The sequence below is a fragment of the Megascapheus bottae genome, chromosome 11 (genome assembly GCF_031878675.1).
Source record: "Megascapheus bottae isolate mThoBot1 chromosome 11, mThoBot2.hap1, whole genome shotgun sequence".
Taxonomy (NCBI): domain Eukaryota; kingdom Metazoa; phylum Chordata; class Mammalia; order Rodentia; family Geomyidae; genus Megascapheus; species Megascapheus bottae.
This window is the reverse complement of record NC_143519.1, coordinates 59,481,378-59,496,115: the sequence shown is the minus strand read 5'-3', so window position 1 is coordinate 59,496,115 and position 14,738 is coordinate 59,481,378. Positions and strand designations below refer to the sequence as shown.

Sequence of the window (14,738 nt, the reverse complement as noted above, 5' to 3'; positions counted from 1 at the left end):
GATAAAGAAAATACAAATAGAATCCGTGCTGACCAAGGCAGAATGGAAGTCATTAAGAAAACAACAGCAAAGGCTGGAAAGATGGAGCAGAAAGATGAGAATGAACTATATTAGTATACTGTTTTTAGGGTTTTTTTTTGCCAGTCCTAGGCTTAAGCTCAGGGCCAGAGGACTGTCCTTGGAGTTTTCTCAAGGCTAGAACTCTACCACTTGAGCCTCAGCACCACTTCTGGCTTTATCTAAATAGTGGTACCAAGAAATCGAACCCGAGTCTCCGTGCATGCTAGGCAAGCACTCCTCCACTAGGCGAAACTCCAGGCCCTTTTGGTTGGGTTTGAAATTAGTATATCCACTACGGAAATCAGTATAGAGTGTTTTCTTCAAAACACTAATCGTAGATTTACTTGTAAGTTTTATAGGTCTCATAATTTACAAGGTAACTTCTCATTTTATAGAATATCTTGTTTGTGATTTTGGATGTGGTGAGCTGCCTGTGTGTGTGTGTGTATGTGTGTGTGTGTGTGTGTGTGTGTGTGTTTCATACGGTTTACTATGGAAAAATCTTAAACCAATAATTTAATGGTACAACTTAAGATGCTGGAAAAAGAGTACCAAACCTAAGCAAAATCTAGTAGAAGGAAACACATTATTAAAATTAAAGCAGAATCAAATGAATTAAGAATCCAAAAAAAACCCAGAATTAACAAAACAAGGAGTTGGTTCTTGGCAAAAATTAACAAAACTGACAGACCCTTAACAAATCAGATCAAAAGAGGAAGGGAGAACACCCAAATAAGCAAAATCATAGACAAGAAGGGCACTATCACAGAAGAAATTATCAAGATCCACAGCATCCCATGGGATTACTTTTCAAACCTGCATGTCAACAAATTTGAAAATCTAGGAGAGATGTATGAATATCCAGTAAATATTGAAATAACCAAACTGAACCATGAAGATCTAAGCCTACTAAACAGACCCACTTCAAGCAATGAAATAGAAAAGGCAATAAGAGACCTCTCATCCAAGAAAAGCCCAGGACCTGAAGGATTCACAGCTGAAATCTATAAGGCCTTCAAAGAAGAGCTCACACCAATACTCCCCAAACTCTTCAATGAAGTTAAATTGAAGGCTCTCTACCAAACTCATTCTATGAAACCAGATTAACCCACATGCCAAAACGAGACAGGAACTCATCAAAGAAAGAGAACCAGAGACCTAGTACTTTAATGAATATTGATGCAAAACTGCTCAACAAAATATTGGCCGATCAACAACTCATCAAAAAATTATACACTGTGATCAAACAGGACTGATCACCGGGATCCAAAGCTGGTTCAATACATGCAAGTGGGTTAATATAATTCATCACATCAAAAGTAGCAAGGACAACAATCACATGATCATCTGAATAGATGTAGACAAGGCATTTAACAAGATCCAACACCCCTTGATGCAAAAAGTTCTGGAGAAAGTAGGAATCATGGAACATTCTTCAGTATAATAAAGATTGTACACGACAACCCTACAACTAGCATTAAAGTAAATGGGGAAAAGGTAAAGCCATTTCCTCTGAAATCAGGAATGATACAAGGATGCCCACTTTCTCCACTCCTATTCAATATAGTATTAGAATTCCTAGCTAGAACTATAAGGCATGAGCCAAACATAAAGAAAGTTGAAATAGGGAAGGAGGAAATGAAACATTCTCTCTTTGCAGATGACATGATTCTTTTTTCCATACATATTTAATTGTAATTAATAGAAGGGTTGCATAATATTCACCAGATAGAAGGTGCATTACTTCACAAACTTTGATACTTTTCTCATGTCATAGTCCCCATTTCCCTCCCCCTTCCCCCCTGTTCATCCTCCCTTCCCTATCCAATTTCAAATAACCAATTAAGCATATATGAAATATATCAGATAACAAGGCGAAATATTGTAATAATATGAGATAACCAAGGGACAGCAAAAGAGATAAGAGATAATATGGTACATTAAGGACAACAATCATTATATGGCTTTTGTTTCTATAACCTGGAGGTGGTTACTAGATTTTGTTCTATTGTAAATCTCTGCTAGAAGAGCCCAAGGTTTCTACTGATTATGAGCAAATGAGCATATGATTATGATAAATGAGGGAAACCGTTGAGCATATGTTCCTTTGAGTCTAGCTTACTTCACTTAATATGATTTTTTTCTAAGTCTTTCCATTTCCTTACAAGTGGGACAATGTCATTCTTTCTGACTGCAGCATAGAATTCCATTGTGTATAAAGACCACATCTTGTTGATCCACTCATCACCTGAGTGTCATCTGGATTGGTTCCATATCTTTGCTATGGTAAATAGTGCTGCAATGAATATCATTGTGCTAGAGGATTTAGTATGCCCTTGTTTCTGGCCAATTGGGTAAATGCCAAGTAGAATTGCTGGATCATGGGGTGATCTATGTTTACTCTTTTGAGGAACTGCCAAACTGCTTTCCATAGTGTTTCAACAAGTTTGCACTCCCAATAATAGTGTAGTAGTGATCCCTCCTAGCATTGGTTGTTGTTAGATTTCTTGATCCTGGCCATTGTAACTGGAGTGAGGTGGAATCTTAGAATTCTTTTGATTTGCATTTCTTTTATGAGCAGAGATGTGGAGCATTTCTTCATGTGTCTATAGCCCATTCTTATTTCTTCTTCAGAGAAGACTCTCTTTTAATCTTTGGCCCAGCTTTTAATGGGATGGTTGTTTCTTTTTAGATTAGTTGTGGAGTGATTCAATTGTTTGAGCAGTTGATATATTTTAGATATGAGGCATTTTGCAGATGACATGATTCTGTACTTAAAGAATCCTATAATCGCCACTCCTAAGTTACTTGTGCTGATTCAAAACTTTGGCAAAGTAGCAGGTTATCAAATTAACCCTTAAAAGCAATGGCTTTCTTGTATGGCAACAAGTAGAAGACAGAGGCAGAAATCAGGAAAGAAACTCCTTTTGCAATAGCTTCAAGGAAAATAAAATATTTAGCAATTAACTAAAGATATAAAGGAGCTTTAGGATAAAACGGGGACCTTTAAAATCCTGAAGAAGGAAATCAAAGCAGAAATAAGGAAATGAAAAATCTCCCATGCCTGTGAATTGGAAGAATAAACATCATGAAAATGGCAATCCTGCCAAGGGCCATCCACAAATTCAGTGCCATACTCATCAATATCATGAACAATCATGATAACAAGGATGAAAATGAAACCTATCTCCCTCACCCTCACCCAGTACCCAACAACTTCAAAAGGCTAGAGATTTAACCAATATAGTGTCACTCAAAAAGAAAAGGAATTGTAACACTGCTTTGGGCAAATAATTTGTGACTAGAACTACAAAAATACAGTCAGTAAAGTAAAACAATAAATACATGACATTAGAGGAATGCAAAATGCTTCTTCACAGAAAAGTAGATAATCATCTGAATTGAACAACAGTATAGAAGCACTAGACTTAACAGACATCTGCATATTATTTCACCCAGAAACAAGAGAATATACAATTTTTCAGCAACACCTGGAAATTTTTCTAAAATAGACCACATTTTAGGGCATAAAGCACACCTGTGCAGATTCAGAAACACTGAAATTATTCCCTGCATTCTCTCAGACCACAAGGGCATCAAATTGGAACTGAACACCAATCTCCACCAAAGAAAGCCCTGTAACTCATGGAGATTGAAAAACACATTGTTGAGTCATGACTGTGTCATGGATTTCAGAACAGAATTTCAACAGTGTGTGGAAATTTACAAAAAGGAGCACACAAAATACCAGCACCTTTGGGACAGAGCAAAGGCAGTACCCAGCGGAAAATTTATAGCTCTGAGTGCCTACATTAACAAATTGGAAAAATCACAAACTAACGATTTAATGGCTCACATTAAACTCCTAGTAAAAGAAGAACATGACGGGTGGGAGTGCGAAGAGAAATGGGGACCAAGACACGAGAAAGGGTATCAATGTTCGTGGAGTAATGCACCTTCTATCTGGTGACTATAATGTAACACTTGTATTAATTACAATTGCAATAAAAATATATGGAAAAAAGAACAACAAATAAATCCCAATTCCAGTAGAAGGAAGCAAATTATTAAAGTCAAAGCAGAATTAAAGGAATTGGAGTCCAAAAAAAACCATGGGAAGAATCATCAAAACAAGGAGTTGGTTCTTTGAATAAAAATAATAGGTTCTTAGAAAACCTTACCAAAAAAAAAAGAAGAGAGCACGTCCCTCCCCAACCCCCCCCAAAAAAAAACCATGGACAAATATGGAAATATCACAGCAGAAATTACCAAGATACAGAACATCATAAAGGAATACATTTCGAACTTTATGCCAACAAATTTGAGGATCTAGAAGAGATGGATGAATTTCTAGCCAATATTAACATAACTAAGCAGAACCAAGAAGAACTAATCCAAATAAACAGACCTATTTCAAGTCCTGAAATAGAAATGGCAATAAAAGACTTCCCATCCAAGAAAAGTCCAGAGCCAGATGAATTCACAGCTGAATACTATGAGGCCATCAGAGCAGAACTCATACCAATACTTCTCAAGCTCTTCAATGAAATTGAAAGTGAACACTCTTCTACCAAACTCATTGTACAGAGCTACCATAACCCTCATCCCAAAACCAGATAGGGACTCATCAAAGAAAGAAAACTATAGACTCATCTCTTTGATGAATATTGATGCAAAACTGCTCAACAAATACTGGCCAACCATCTTCAGCAACTCCTCAAAAACTTATACACTATGAAAAAAAATTATACACTATGACCAAACAGGATTCATCTCAGGGTTGCAAAGCTGGTTCAATAGATGCAGGGCAATAAGATTCAACACATCAACAGGAGCAAGGACAAGAATCACATGATTATCTCAACAGATGCAGAAAAGGCATTTGATAAGACATAACACCCCTTTATGCTAAAAGCTCTGGAGAAACTAGGAATCCATGGAACATTCCTCAGTATAATAAAGGCTGTGTATGACAAACCCACAGCTAACATTATACTTAGTGGTGAAAACCTAAAGTCATTTCCACTTAATTCAGGCATGAGACACGATGCCCACTCTCTCCACTTCTCTTTAACATAGTATTAGGATTCCTAGCCAGGGTTTTTCATTTGTTCTTCCCTCCCATTCTCTATTTTCCTTGTACTATTCTTTGCTTCTTTCATCCTTTAAACACAAGATTAATATGTTAGCAATGATGAATCTATAGGAATTCCTTATCTGAGGAAGAGCAGTAGGTATCTTCCTACAGTCCTTCAATATTTATTTTCAACTATCTTTTTACAAAGGAGACAGAAAGGAAAGCATCATTACCTTTCCCACCTTTGCAGTGAATTACAATGATGTTGGCAGGATCCTTGGATAACCAGGCAATGACTTCTTTAGAGAATGAAACCATCTCTCTGGTTTAATAAGGATTTTTAGTTAATTAAAATTCATTCCCAAATTTCAAGCCCAGTGAATTTAGTGCTTTTCTGACCATCAGTGTGGCATCAGACTTACTCAAGAGTGGGGACATTGTGATCATCTATCATTATTCTATGTACTCGGTGATGAAAATACTTGGGGTCATAAGGCCATTCGCCTGGAAGAAATGAGATATGTGTCAGAGCTGTATGCCTACTGACATGAAAGTTAGGAACGAAGTTTAAAATTTCTCTTAGGAATTCTTATCTCCTTTCCATTGTTCTAAAAGGATTTTTAACATCACCAGCACAAAGGTCCTGAGAGGAACACAGGCAGACCAGTGGACCAAAGAGCCAAAGAGACATGAAGGACGTTAGGGACAGATTCTTGTCCTTAAAGACTTTTTCATCCCAAGTAATCTAAAATCAGCTCATGCTTCATATTCCTTACCTTTAACCTTCTAACAGAGTGCTAATTCTATTTTCTAGACTGTGTATCCTATCATCCTGCATTCTGCTTATTCTATCTTCTAGACTGCTTATTCTATCATACTACTTAGTGGTACATAGGTACCACTAAGCAGAGGTTAATGGTGCTGTCTAAATGCTCAGTCCGTGAAAATATTATTAAATATTTATTCTGACAATAAAATGCAATAAAAATGTACATAAAAATCATGATTGGGAAATCAGGGGACAGTGAAAGGGAGACAAAAACATGAGAAGGGGTATCACGGTTTGAGAGGTAATGTAACCATTACCTAAAAAAATCTAACTGTAACCCCTCTATACATTAACCCTAAATAAAGTACAAAAAAAAACCCATACCACCATAAAAAAATCTAGACAGGTGTTAATGTCTAGACAGGAGAAAAACTGAAGACAGACACAGCAGAGAAACTGGGGGCACATTCTTCTCTTTCTTCTGTTTTCTTTTGTCATTTCTCATCACGTGCCTTGTTCTCATCACCAACCCTTTCTGGTGGATCATAGAACATACTTGCTGAATTGTCTGTGATACAATCTGGCATGAAAGGCAGGAAGAGTTGATTGAGCATAAGAGCACGAGCAGATCTTTCCTGAGCACTTCCTCTGCAAGTCTGCCTCTTCGGTCTCACTGGCCCATCTCTCTCTTAGGGAATGTTGTGCTGCCAAGCTCACTTTTCCTACCACACAGCACAAGCGCATTACAGAGATTTCTGATCTGACTTCTTACTACGTAATATTTACAATTAAATGAAAGATACCCAAGGTGACTTTCTTACATATCTACAGTAGCAAATATATTAAAGTGATATACATACTACAAAGGTTGTATACAAAATAATGCTCAGGATGTCTGGTGTTGAAGAAACGAGCCACTTCCTAAAAAAGATAAATACATTCATAAACTATATTGTTGAAGGTGGCTCCTTTGTACAACTACTTAAAGATACTACTAAAACATGCTGTCTACTTTTGAAAACGCTTTTGTCACAGCTTTAATCTTCTGATTTTCTTCTTCTTCAAGTCTGCGAAATGCTTCTTTTGACCTAAGAGTATACACTAACTCCCCCCTTGTTCTGAAGGACAAAGCAGCCAAGCATTCATGCCTTCTAATTCTTGTCTATCTCCAGATAGACCCTCATATTAAACAGGAAGGTGCTGGAGGCATTAAGGTAGGCATGTTAAATCTGTCCAAGTCTCAGTCTGAATGACCTGCCCTTAGCCTTTGTCTCTGGAGGCCTGGCCAGTGTTTATAGTTCTGGATTTTTCTCTTCAAGATGACAAGAAAAGGCATTGTGTTTGGAAAGCAGTCTGCCTTTTGCAGTTTTATAAATCCTGTTCTTCCTGGATCCCTAGATATCTATGAAGTGACTGCAAGAGAGCATGGCTAAGATCAAGAACACATTGTATTTTCCAGCAAAAGTAGCTTTTACTTGACTTAGGGGCAAAGGGACATGGCCTGACTGCATACAGAAGTGGCCAGACTTGTTGATGCTTCCTCACTGTGTTTGTTTCTCCAGTAACTGTGGCTGTGTCCCACGCATCTGCACTCTGACCCTTTTCTTTCTATATTCAGTGTTGTGCAAAATACAATGCTGAAACCTTCTTCCCTTTGAAGGACAAGCAGGAGCATATGACCTGCTTAGCCTCCTCAGGAATTAAGTTTGTTCAGTGTTATGTTTATGATGTACAGATCAACACAAAGTACAATGTTTACCCTCATTGTTTTCAAACTCAAATATTTAAAGTCATATGAGCTATAAAATGTCCACTCAAAAACTTCCAGCTGCCAAATTTACACTTCCTCTTGGTTTATTTTGTCATATTTGCATATTTTCCTATCTACGAAATGGATATGCAGAATATAATGCATTTCATGACTATTTGGAACAGTATATAACACTATATTTTCTGTGTGTGCATTTTCCACAGATCCATAAATATTAATCCTATTTTTAATAGAACAACCAGGGCACAAACCTAGAATTTATTTTGCTGATAGAAACACAGTTACAAAAGAGCTACCATATGATTCTACTATGAGAACTCAAGAAACATTAAAACTGGTCTATGGTAATCAATACTCAAAAGAACACTTTCAGTGTTTGGAAAGTGATTATAAATGCCAGAACATTGTCAACAATTTGATAGTGGTGTTCATTGCATGCCCTCATACATAATTGCGTTAATAGACAATGTAAGATGAGGGCAATGTGGAGTCTGCATCAGTAAAGGTTTATTATATAAGCATGCTTTACATAATGATGGTTTTTCAATTAAGCACCCATTATTTTGTTCTTCTTGTTGTTGTTTTTTGCCAGTCCTGGGATTGAGCTCAGGGACTGAGCACTGTCTTAGTACTTTCTCAAGGCTAGAGCTCTACCAGTTCAGCCTCACTACCACTTCCGCCTTTTTTCTAGGAATGTGGTACTGTATTGTTATTTATTGATACATATAGAAGAATAAATGTCATGCATATTAATAAGTACCACATGAGATTTTGAGACACACACATGTATATACATATACACACACAAAAACACACACATACATGTACATAAATCAGGTTAAATACAACTATTATGTCAAGCATTAGATAACATCGTAGTGAAACTTTAAAATCCTTTCTTCTTTATTAATATATGACACAATGCTGTTGTGTGTAATCAATCTACTGTGCAACAGCTGAGTGAAAAGTTACCTCTTATGTCATTACAATCTCTTGCTCATTGATCAATCTTTTTCCAAACCTTCCTCCTTCGGACTCACCCAAGTTTCTGGTATTCACTAGTCTAGGCTTACCTTCTTTGAAATCAATGCTTTGCTATTTCACATATTCCATACTTGCCATTTGGCTTATTTTTTTAACATATAACTTCTCCTTTTGTGTTGTTGACAAAGATAGTTGTTTGCAGGAGTAAACAATGCACTACCATGTAGAGGTGCCACACCATTCACGTTGGATGGACACTTAAGAGGTGGATTTCATCCCTTGGCTATTCACTGCTGAGCAGTGAGCTATTAACCAGGGGTGCATATGTCTCTGCCACATAATGATCTCTTTAAGTCGCATCAATACCCACTCGAGGTATGATTGGATCCCAGGATCATTGAAGTCTGATTTGTTTGAGAATTTTCACACAGTTTTCTAGAATGGCTATACTAATTGATATCCCCATCAATAGCATGTCACAGGCCATCTTTCTCCACAGGTTTACTAGCATGTGTTACCTCTTATCTATTCAATAACTGCCATGCTTGTTGGAATGTTGCAGTGCTATCACATTGTGGTTTCCACCTGCATTTTTCTGATGATGAGTGAGGTTCCATATTTTCTCTTATACTATGTTTTTTTTGTTTGTTTGTTTTTTACCAATCCTGGGGCTTGAGTTCAGTGCCAGGAACTGTCCTTGGGTTTTCTCAAGGCTAGTGCTCTACCACTTGTGCTACAGCACCACTTCTGGATTTTTCTGTGAATGTGATACCAAGGAATGGAACCAAGGGCTTCATGCATGCTAGGAAAGCACTCTACTACTAGGCCTTTCTTGCTTGTCTCATAAGAGTTGTGGAGCATTTATTATTTGACTTGTGTGGGGAAAGAGACCTTTAGTCCTGAGGCTATGTTTGGATAACTGATGCCCAGCTTACACAACAGTACTCTTATGGGATGAAGCTGCTGAGAATTCCAGGAACTTACTTCAAGTACATTCATTGATGTTCACACACTGAGTGATCACCCATCAAGCAATTCCTGTCACTGACTACTGAATGCAAACACATTATATATGCACCCATACACAGATACCAATTACATTTCATTAAGGAAAAACAGTGAGAATTACTACAGGAATTCACTGTATGTGAATACATATATACATACATCCCTAACCCAAAATTTTATGTACTTTCTTAGTAAGGAGCTTCAAGGAGCTTAAAATTCAGTTAGTCACTTACAGAGCCAAAAGTGGGATTTCCCTTATTTAAATATCAGGAAATCTATGTGAAAGAACATATATATTTTTAGACATGGCTTTCTTCTCCCTGAAAGACTACATATGGGGACACAATTCCCCTCATCATGTGATGGAGCCTATTTTCTGATCCTTGAATCCAGACAGCTTTTGTAATTCATTTTGTCTCAGCGAATGAATTAAAGGCCACCCATGCTCACTTGAAGACTTATTCTTAATGTAATTACATTCATTTGCTTGCTTTTTCTGAGTCCATTTCAATGGTCCCCAAGATCTACCTGTCTGGGAGAAGAGACATAATAACAGAGAGGCAATCAGAAAAGCCAATTCAGATGAGCTAGTCCTCAGATGAGCGGCAACTGATCAGAGATGCCCAGATCAGCCCAGTGAAGTAGCCAGTCCTGTACCTAATCATTGGAACCACTCCATTAAGCCCCATCCAAATGTTCAAACCACTCTATCTTGAGATAAATAAATGGGTGCTCTTACTAATCAGTAGGACCTCCAGGGCTTTGCATAAACAAAAGCAAGTTGATACCATGCTTTTATGATTTTTCACCAGAAAGAATAAAATGGTAGAACACTGCTTTGCCTGGGTCAACACTAAGCTCTTGAGTCTATAGAGTTAACTCTGTGCTGCACAAATATGCTTACCTGCATTGGATTCCTATAGAATGTATGTATCCCAGAGGATGGAAATGACATGGCGACAAGACGGTCTGGAAAGCAAAAGAATCCCTATTAGGAAAGTCAGTGCAGATGGGAACAACAATAATAACAAAAATTATTTGTACATCTATCCAGGTTCTTTTCTCAGAGTACAAGAAGAGTTGATATGATAGTGACATAACCAAGATGATGCATTAAGATGAAGCAATAGAGGTCTAGGGAGGTGATTTTGTGGCAGAGCGCTTGACTTGCATGCAAAAACACTCTGAGTTGGATTCCTCAGGACAACATAAACAGAAAACACCAGAAGTGGCAGTGTGGCTCTACTGGTAAAGTGCTAGCCTTGAGGAAAAGAAGCTCAAGGGCAGTTATCAAGTTCTGAGTTCAAGCCCCAGGACTGACAATACAATACAAAAGTAAATAAATAAGCTATGCAATATCATAATATCCTTAGGCTCAACAGGAACTTAGTGTTTGAAGCCCTCTTCTCTTAGCAAACCTGACCTCATGGATAATGAACTTGTTCTCTGGGATTTTAGAAGATTAAGGTCTCTTTCTCTTGGATGCTTAGATAGCTAACAAAACTGAATAAATAATAAGTGAAATTTTAATGGAGCCACTTGAAATTGCATCGCATTTACTATCTAACCACCAGGGAATCTTGGTTTGAAATGAATGAGATTATCTGTGCCCAGATGTAATCTACCAATATATTACCATAACACAGTAGCCTATGGAATCATTGAGAAAAATACTTTGAGAGTATGAAAAGGAAGGAAGGAAAGAAGAAAGAAGAGAAGGTAAGAGAGACAAAGAAAGGAAGAAAGAAGAGAAACAAAAAAGAAGAGAGAGAAAGCAAAAAAGCTAGGCATTTTTGGCTCAATCTTGGAAATCAGCTATTCAGGAGGCAAAGATCTGAGGAACATAGAAAGACTTCATCTCAATAAATGGCTTGGTACAATGGCATACAAGTAGAGGAAATGTAGCTCAGAAAAGCTGGGACAGAAAGTAAGAGCCTACCTTGAAAATAACAATTACATAAAAAGTGCTAGTGGTGTGACAGAAGTAGGAGAGCCTCCCAAGCAAGCAAGAGACTGAGTTCTTTTCCCAGTATCACCAAAGAAGCCAACATAGTAACAAATCAAAAACAAAAAGCACAAACCAATGTGCCTTAGACACAAAATATCGTAGTTTGGGAAAATCAAAGGGAATATTCTTACTTCAAAGGAAAATGTGGATTAAACATAAGTCAATCACATGACAAGTTTCAAAAAACAGTACTATAATTAAGAGAAGTCAATCAACAGTTAAGTTTCACAAACCAGTGATGTAAGTTAAATCTAGGTCAAATCCATCCTTGGCATATCGTCTCTTATTGCCAGACACCTGGGGAGAACAAAAATGATGAAGCTGTAAAACAGAAGTCAACCACAAAGAATTTGATATTGCTACCTAAAACTTTTACCAGGATGGGAAGCAAACATGTCCTGCCCACTTACCAGTCTTCTGATTAATTTTTCTAGATGTCTTTTCTGAGTTGCAAGGTGAAAGATCCTCATAAGTGTTATCAGCCTCAGAAGCCGAAAGAATACAATCATTCTAAAAATTTATAGATACATACTTTTAGTTCAGAAAGAGAAAAGTTCATCAATACATACGTTTAAATCTCTGTACATATGTCACATTGCTCTGCACCACCCCCATGGCCTCCACATTCTGCTCTAGTGCTCTAACAGTCAGCTATACCCCTCATCCCAGAGGACACTGGGTAACATATGGACATACTTGGTGGTCACAACCAAATGGATGCAGGTGCTAATCACATCTAGGACTGCTGCTAAACACCCTACAATAAATATGAATCTAGGAAGAATGTTAGGATGTTTTTGTCCTCTCTTCCCTACCCAAGTAATAACTATCTTCTCAAAATGTCAGTAATGCTACGGTTGAGAAATTACTGTCTGGAGAAACAGTAACAAGTTCATTAAGATTAATAGACTATTTTGGTTTTCATCTTCCCCCAAATGAACTTTGATTGTTTGTACATTGGTGTTATTCCTTTTAGTAACAGAGGCTCCCTACAGCTAGTACATGCATATCAGGCAGGGAACAGGTTGCAATACTTCCCAACCATACTGGCTGGTGTTTCTCCTGCATTCAGAAACACAAAGGTGTGGACATATCCAACAAGATTCATTTGGCAGAACTGCTTCAACCATGGTTCACAGATCCCAGAGCTACCAATTCAGTGGTCTAGGGTGGAGCCTGAAGTGTTCTTTCTTTCTTATTTTCTTTCTTTCTTTCTTCCTTTCTTTCTTTCTTCCTTTCTTTCTTTCTTTCTTTCTTTTTTTCTTTTTTTCTTTCTTTCTTCTTTTCTTTCTTTTGTTCTTTCTTTGCTCTTTGTTTCTTTGTGAAAAGCACACTTTATTGGGAAGCAGACTGCTGCAGAGCACAGAAAACAGAAATTGCCAGATGCGCGACCTATAAGCCACATTTCCTAAGACAAAGGGGAATTTTTAGTAAAATCATCTGACCCATGGTTTCCACTGGGCAGGCACTCATGGCTTCCCAGTGGAGAGCCAGGAACACTCGCATCACTTTCCTGAGGCAGTTGTGGTTCCTAGAGATAGAGCCCCTCAGGTGTGCCTTCTTGTTTTTAATAAACAAGGTTTTCTTTAGATTTTTTGAAGTCTTCATTTGTTACTTTCACTCTGCGTTCCCTCAAGGCCATCAGCCCAGCTTCTGTACAGATTGCCTCATTGTTGGCCCCAGAGAGATCATCTTTGCCCTGATCAAGTCATCTAGTCACGTTGTCTGCCAGGACAGTCATGCTTTTATGAGTGTGGAAGGTGAGCTTATTTTTTTTCCTCATCTGGCAGGGGGAACTCAATTTTCCTGTCAATTCAGCCTGGTCTGATCAGTGCTGGATCCAAAGTTTCTATCTGGTTTGGGGCCATGGTCACTTTCACATCCCCCCTTGAATCAAAATGATTCAAGTGGCTTAACAGCACCAACATGGTTCTCTGAACTTCTCTCTCACCTCCTGTGTTTGAATCATACATTTTGGTCCCAATGACATCAATTTAATCAATAAACACAATGAATGGTGCATGTTCTTCCTCAACACGAAACAATTCCCATACAAGTTGGAGCCCATTGCCTAGGTACTTTTGAATAAATTGTGAGCCCACCACTCTCAAGAAAGTGGCCAATGTTTGATTTGTACTGCTTTAGCTAACGGTTTTACCTGTGCCTGGTGGCCTATAGAGAATGATGGGTGTTTTATACCCATCTGTTCATTATATTGAGGATGAGTGAGAGGCAACTCCTCAGATTCCTTAATATCCTGGATTTGGTTGTCTAAGCTGACCATATCTGCATATGTCTCCTGGGGAGCCTTCTCCACCTTCATCACTGTGACCAGGGGGTCCCTGTCATCCATCAGCACCCCTATCACCACATGCACCTTGTGGGTGAGGCAGGACTGAGCAGCCTGGTTCCAGCAGATTCTTGTCCAGAAAGGAAAGGATGCTGACACAGTGCTCAGAGCCCACAGATGTGGACACTGTGGCACGAATGTCATCAGTGTTCCTCTTCCAAGATGCCTACTGACATCAGGGTCCCCCCCAGGTCATCCACCTTCCATCTTTCCTCCTCTTGCTTTGCTTCTAATAGCTTCATTTGTTCCTGATTTCTAAGAAATTCTTCTTCCATGAGAAGATAATCTTTACTTCTCTCTAACTTGAGTTATTTCAAGGAACACTGAGTGTGAGGTGTCACCAGTGGCAGTTTGCTGGCAGCATCTGGTCACTTCGTTTTCTTCTTCTTTTTCCCCACTCTAGTTGGTATAGGTGCTTCATATATCCTTTTCTTGTCCTTATCATCCTTCTTGCTACCCCTGGCCATGACCACGACTCTGACTCCGATCCATCTTGATTCAGCTGCTGTAGCTGCTACCTCAAGCGTTTCTTGCTAGCAAGGTCTCAAGTGGTGTTGAGGTTGCCCATTGAAGGACCATATGGATTGAGGTTATTTTCAAGATCCAAACCCTAGCCAAAGCAATATTTACTTGGGGATCACACTGGACCTTTCAGAAACTTTGTTAAGAAAGAATCTATTTCTTTGACTTCTAAAGAATATTGCTAAAGGC

General features: G+C 38.3%; 1 pseudogene; it reads right to left on the bottom strand.

Annotated features, from left to right (window-relative positions):
* Window positions 1–13,208: 13,208 nt before the first annotated feature.
* On the bottom strand, window positions 13,209–14,519 carry LOC150057199 (26S proteasome regulatory subunit 4 pseudogene; annotated as a pseudogene).
* Window positions 14,520–14,738: the final 219 nt, after the last annotated feature.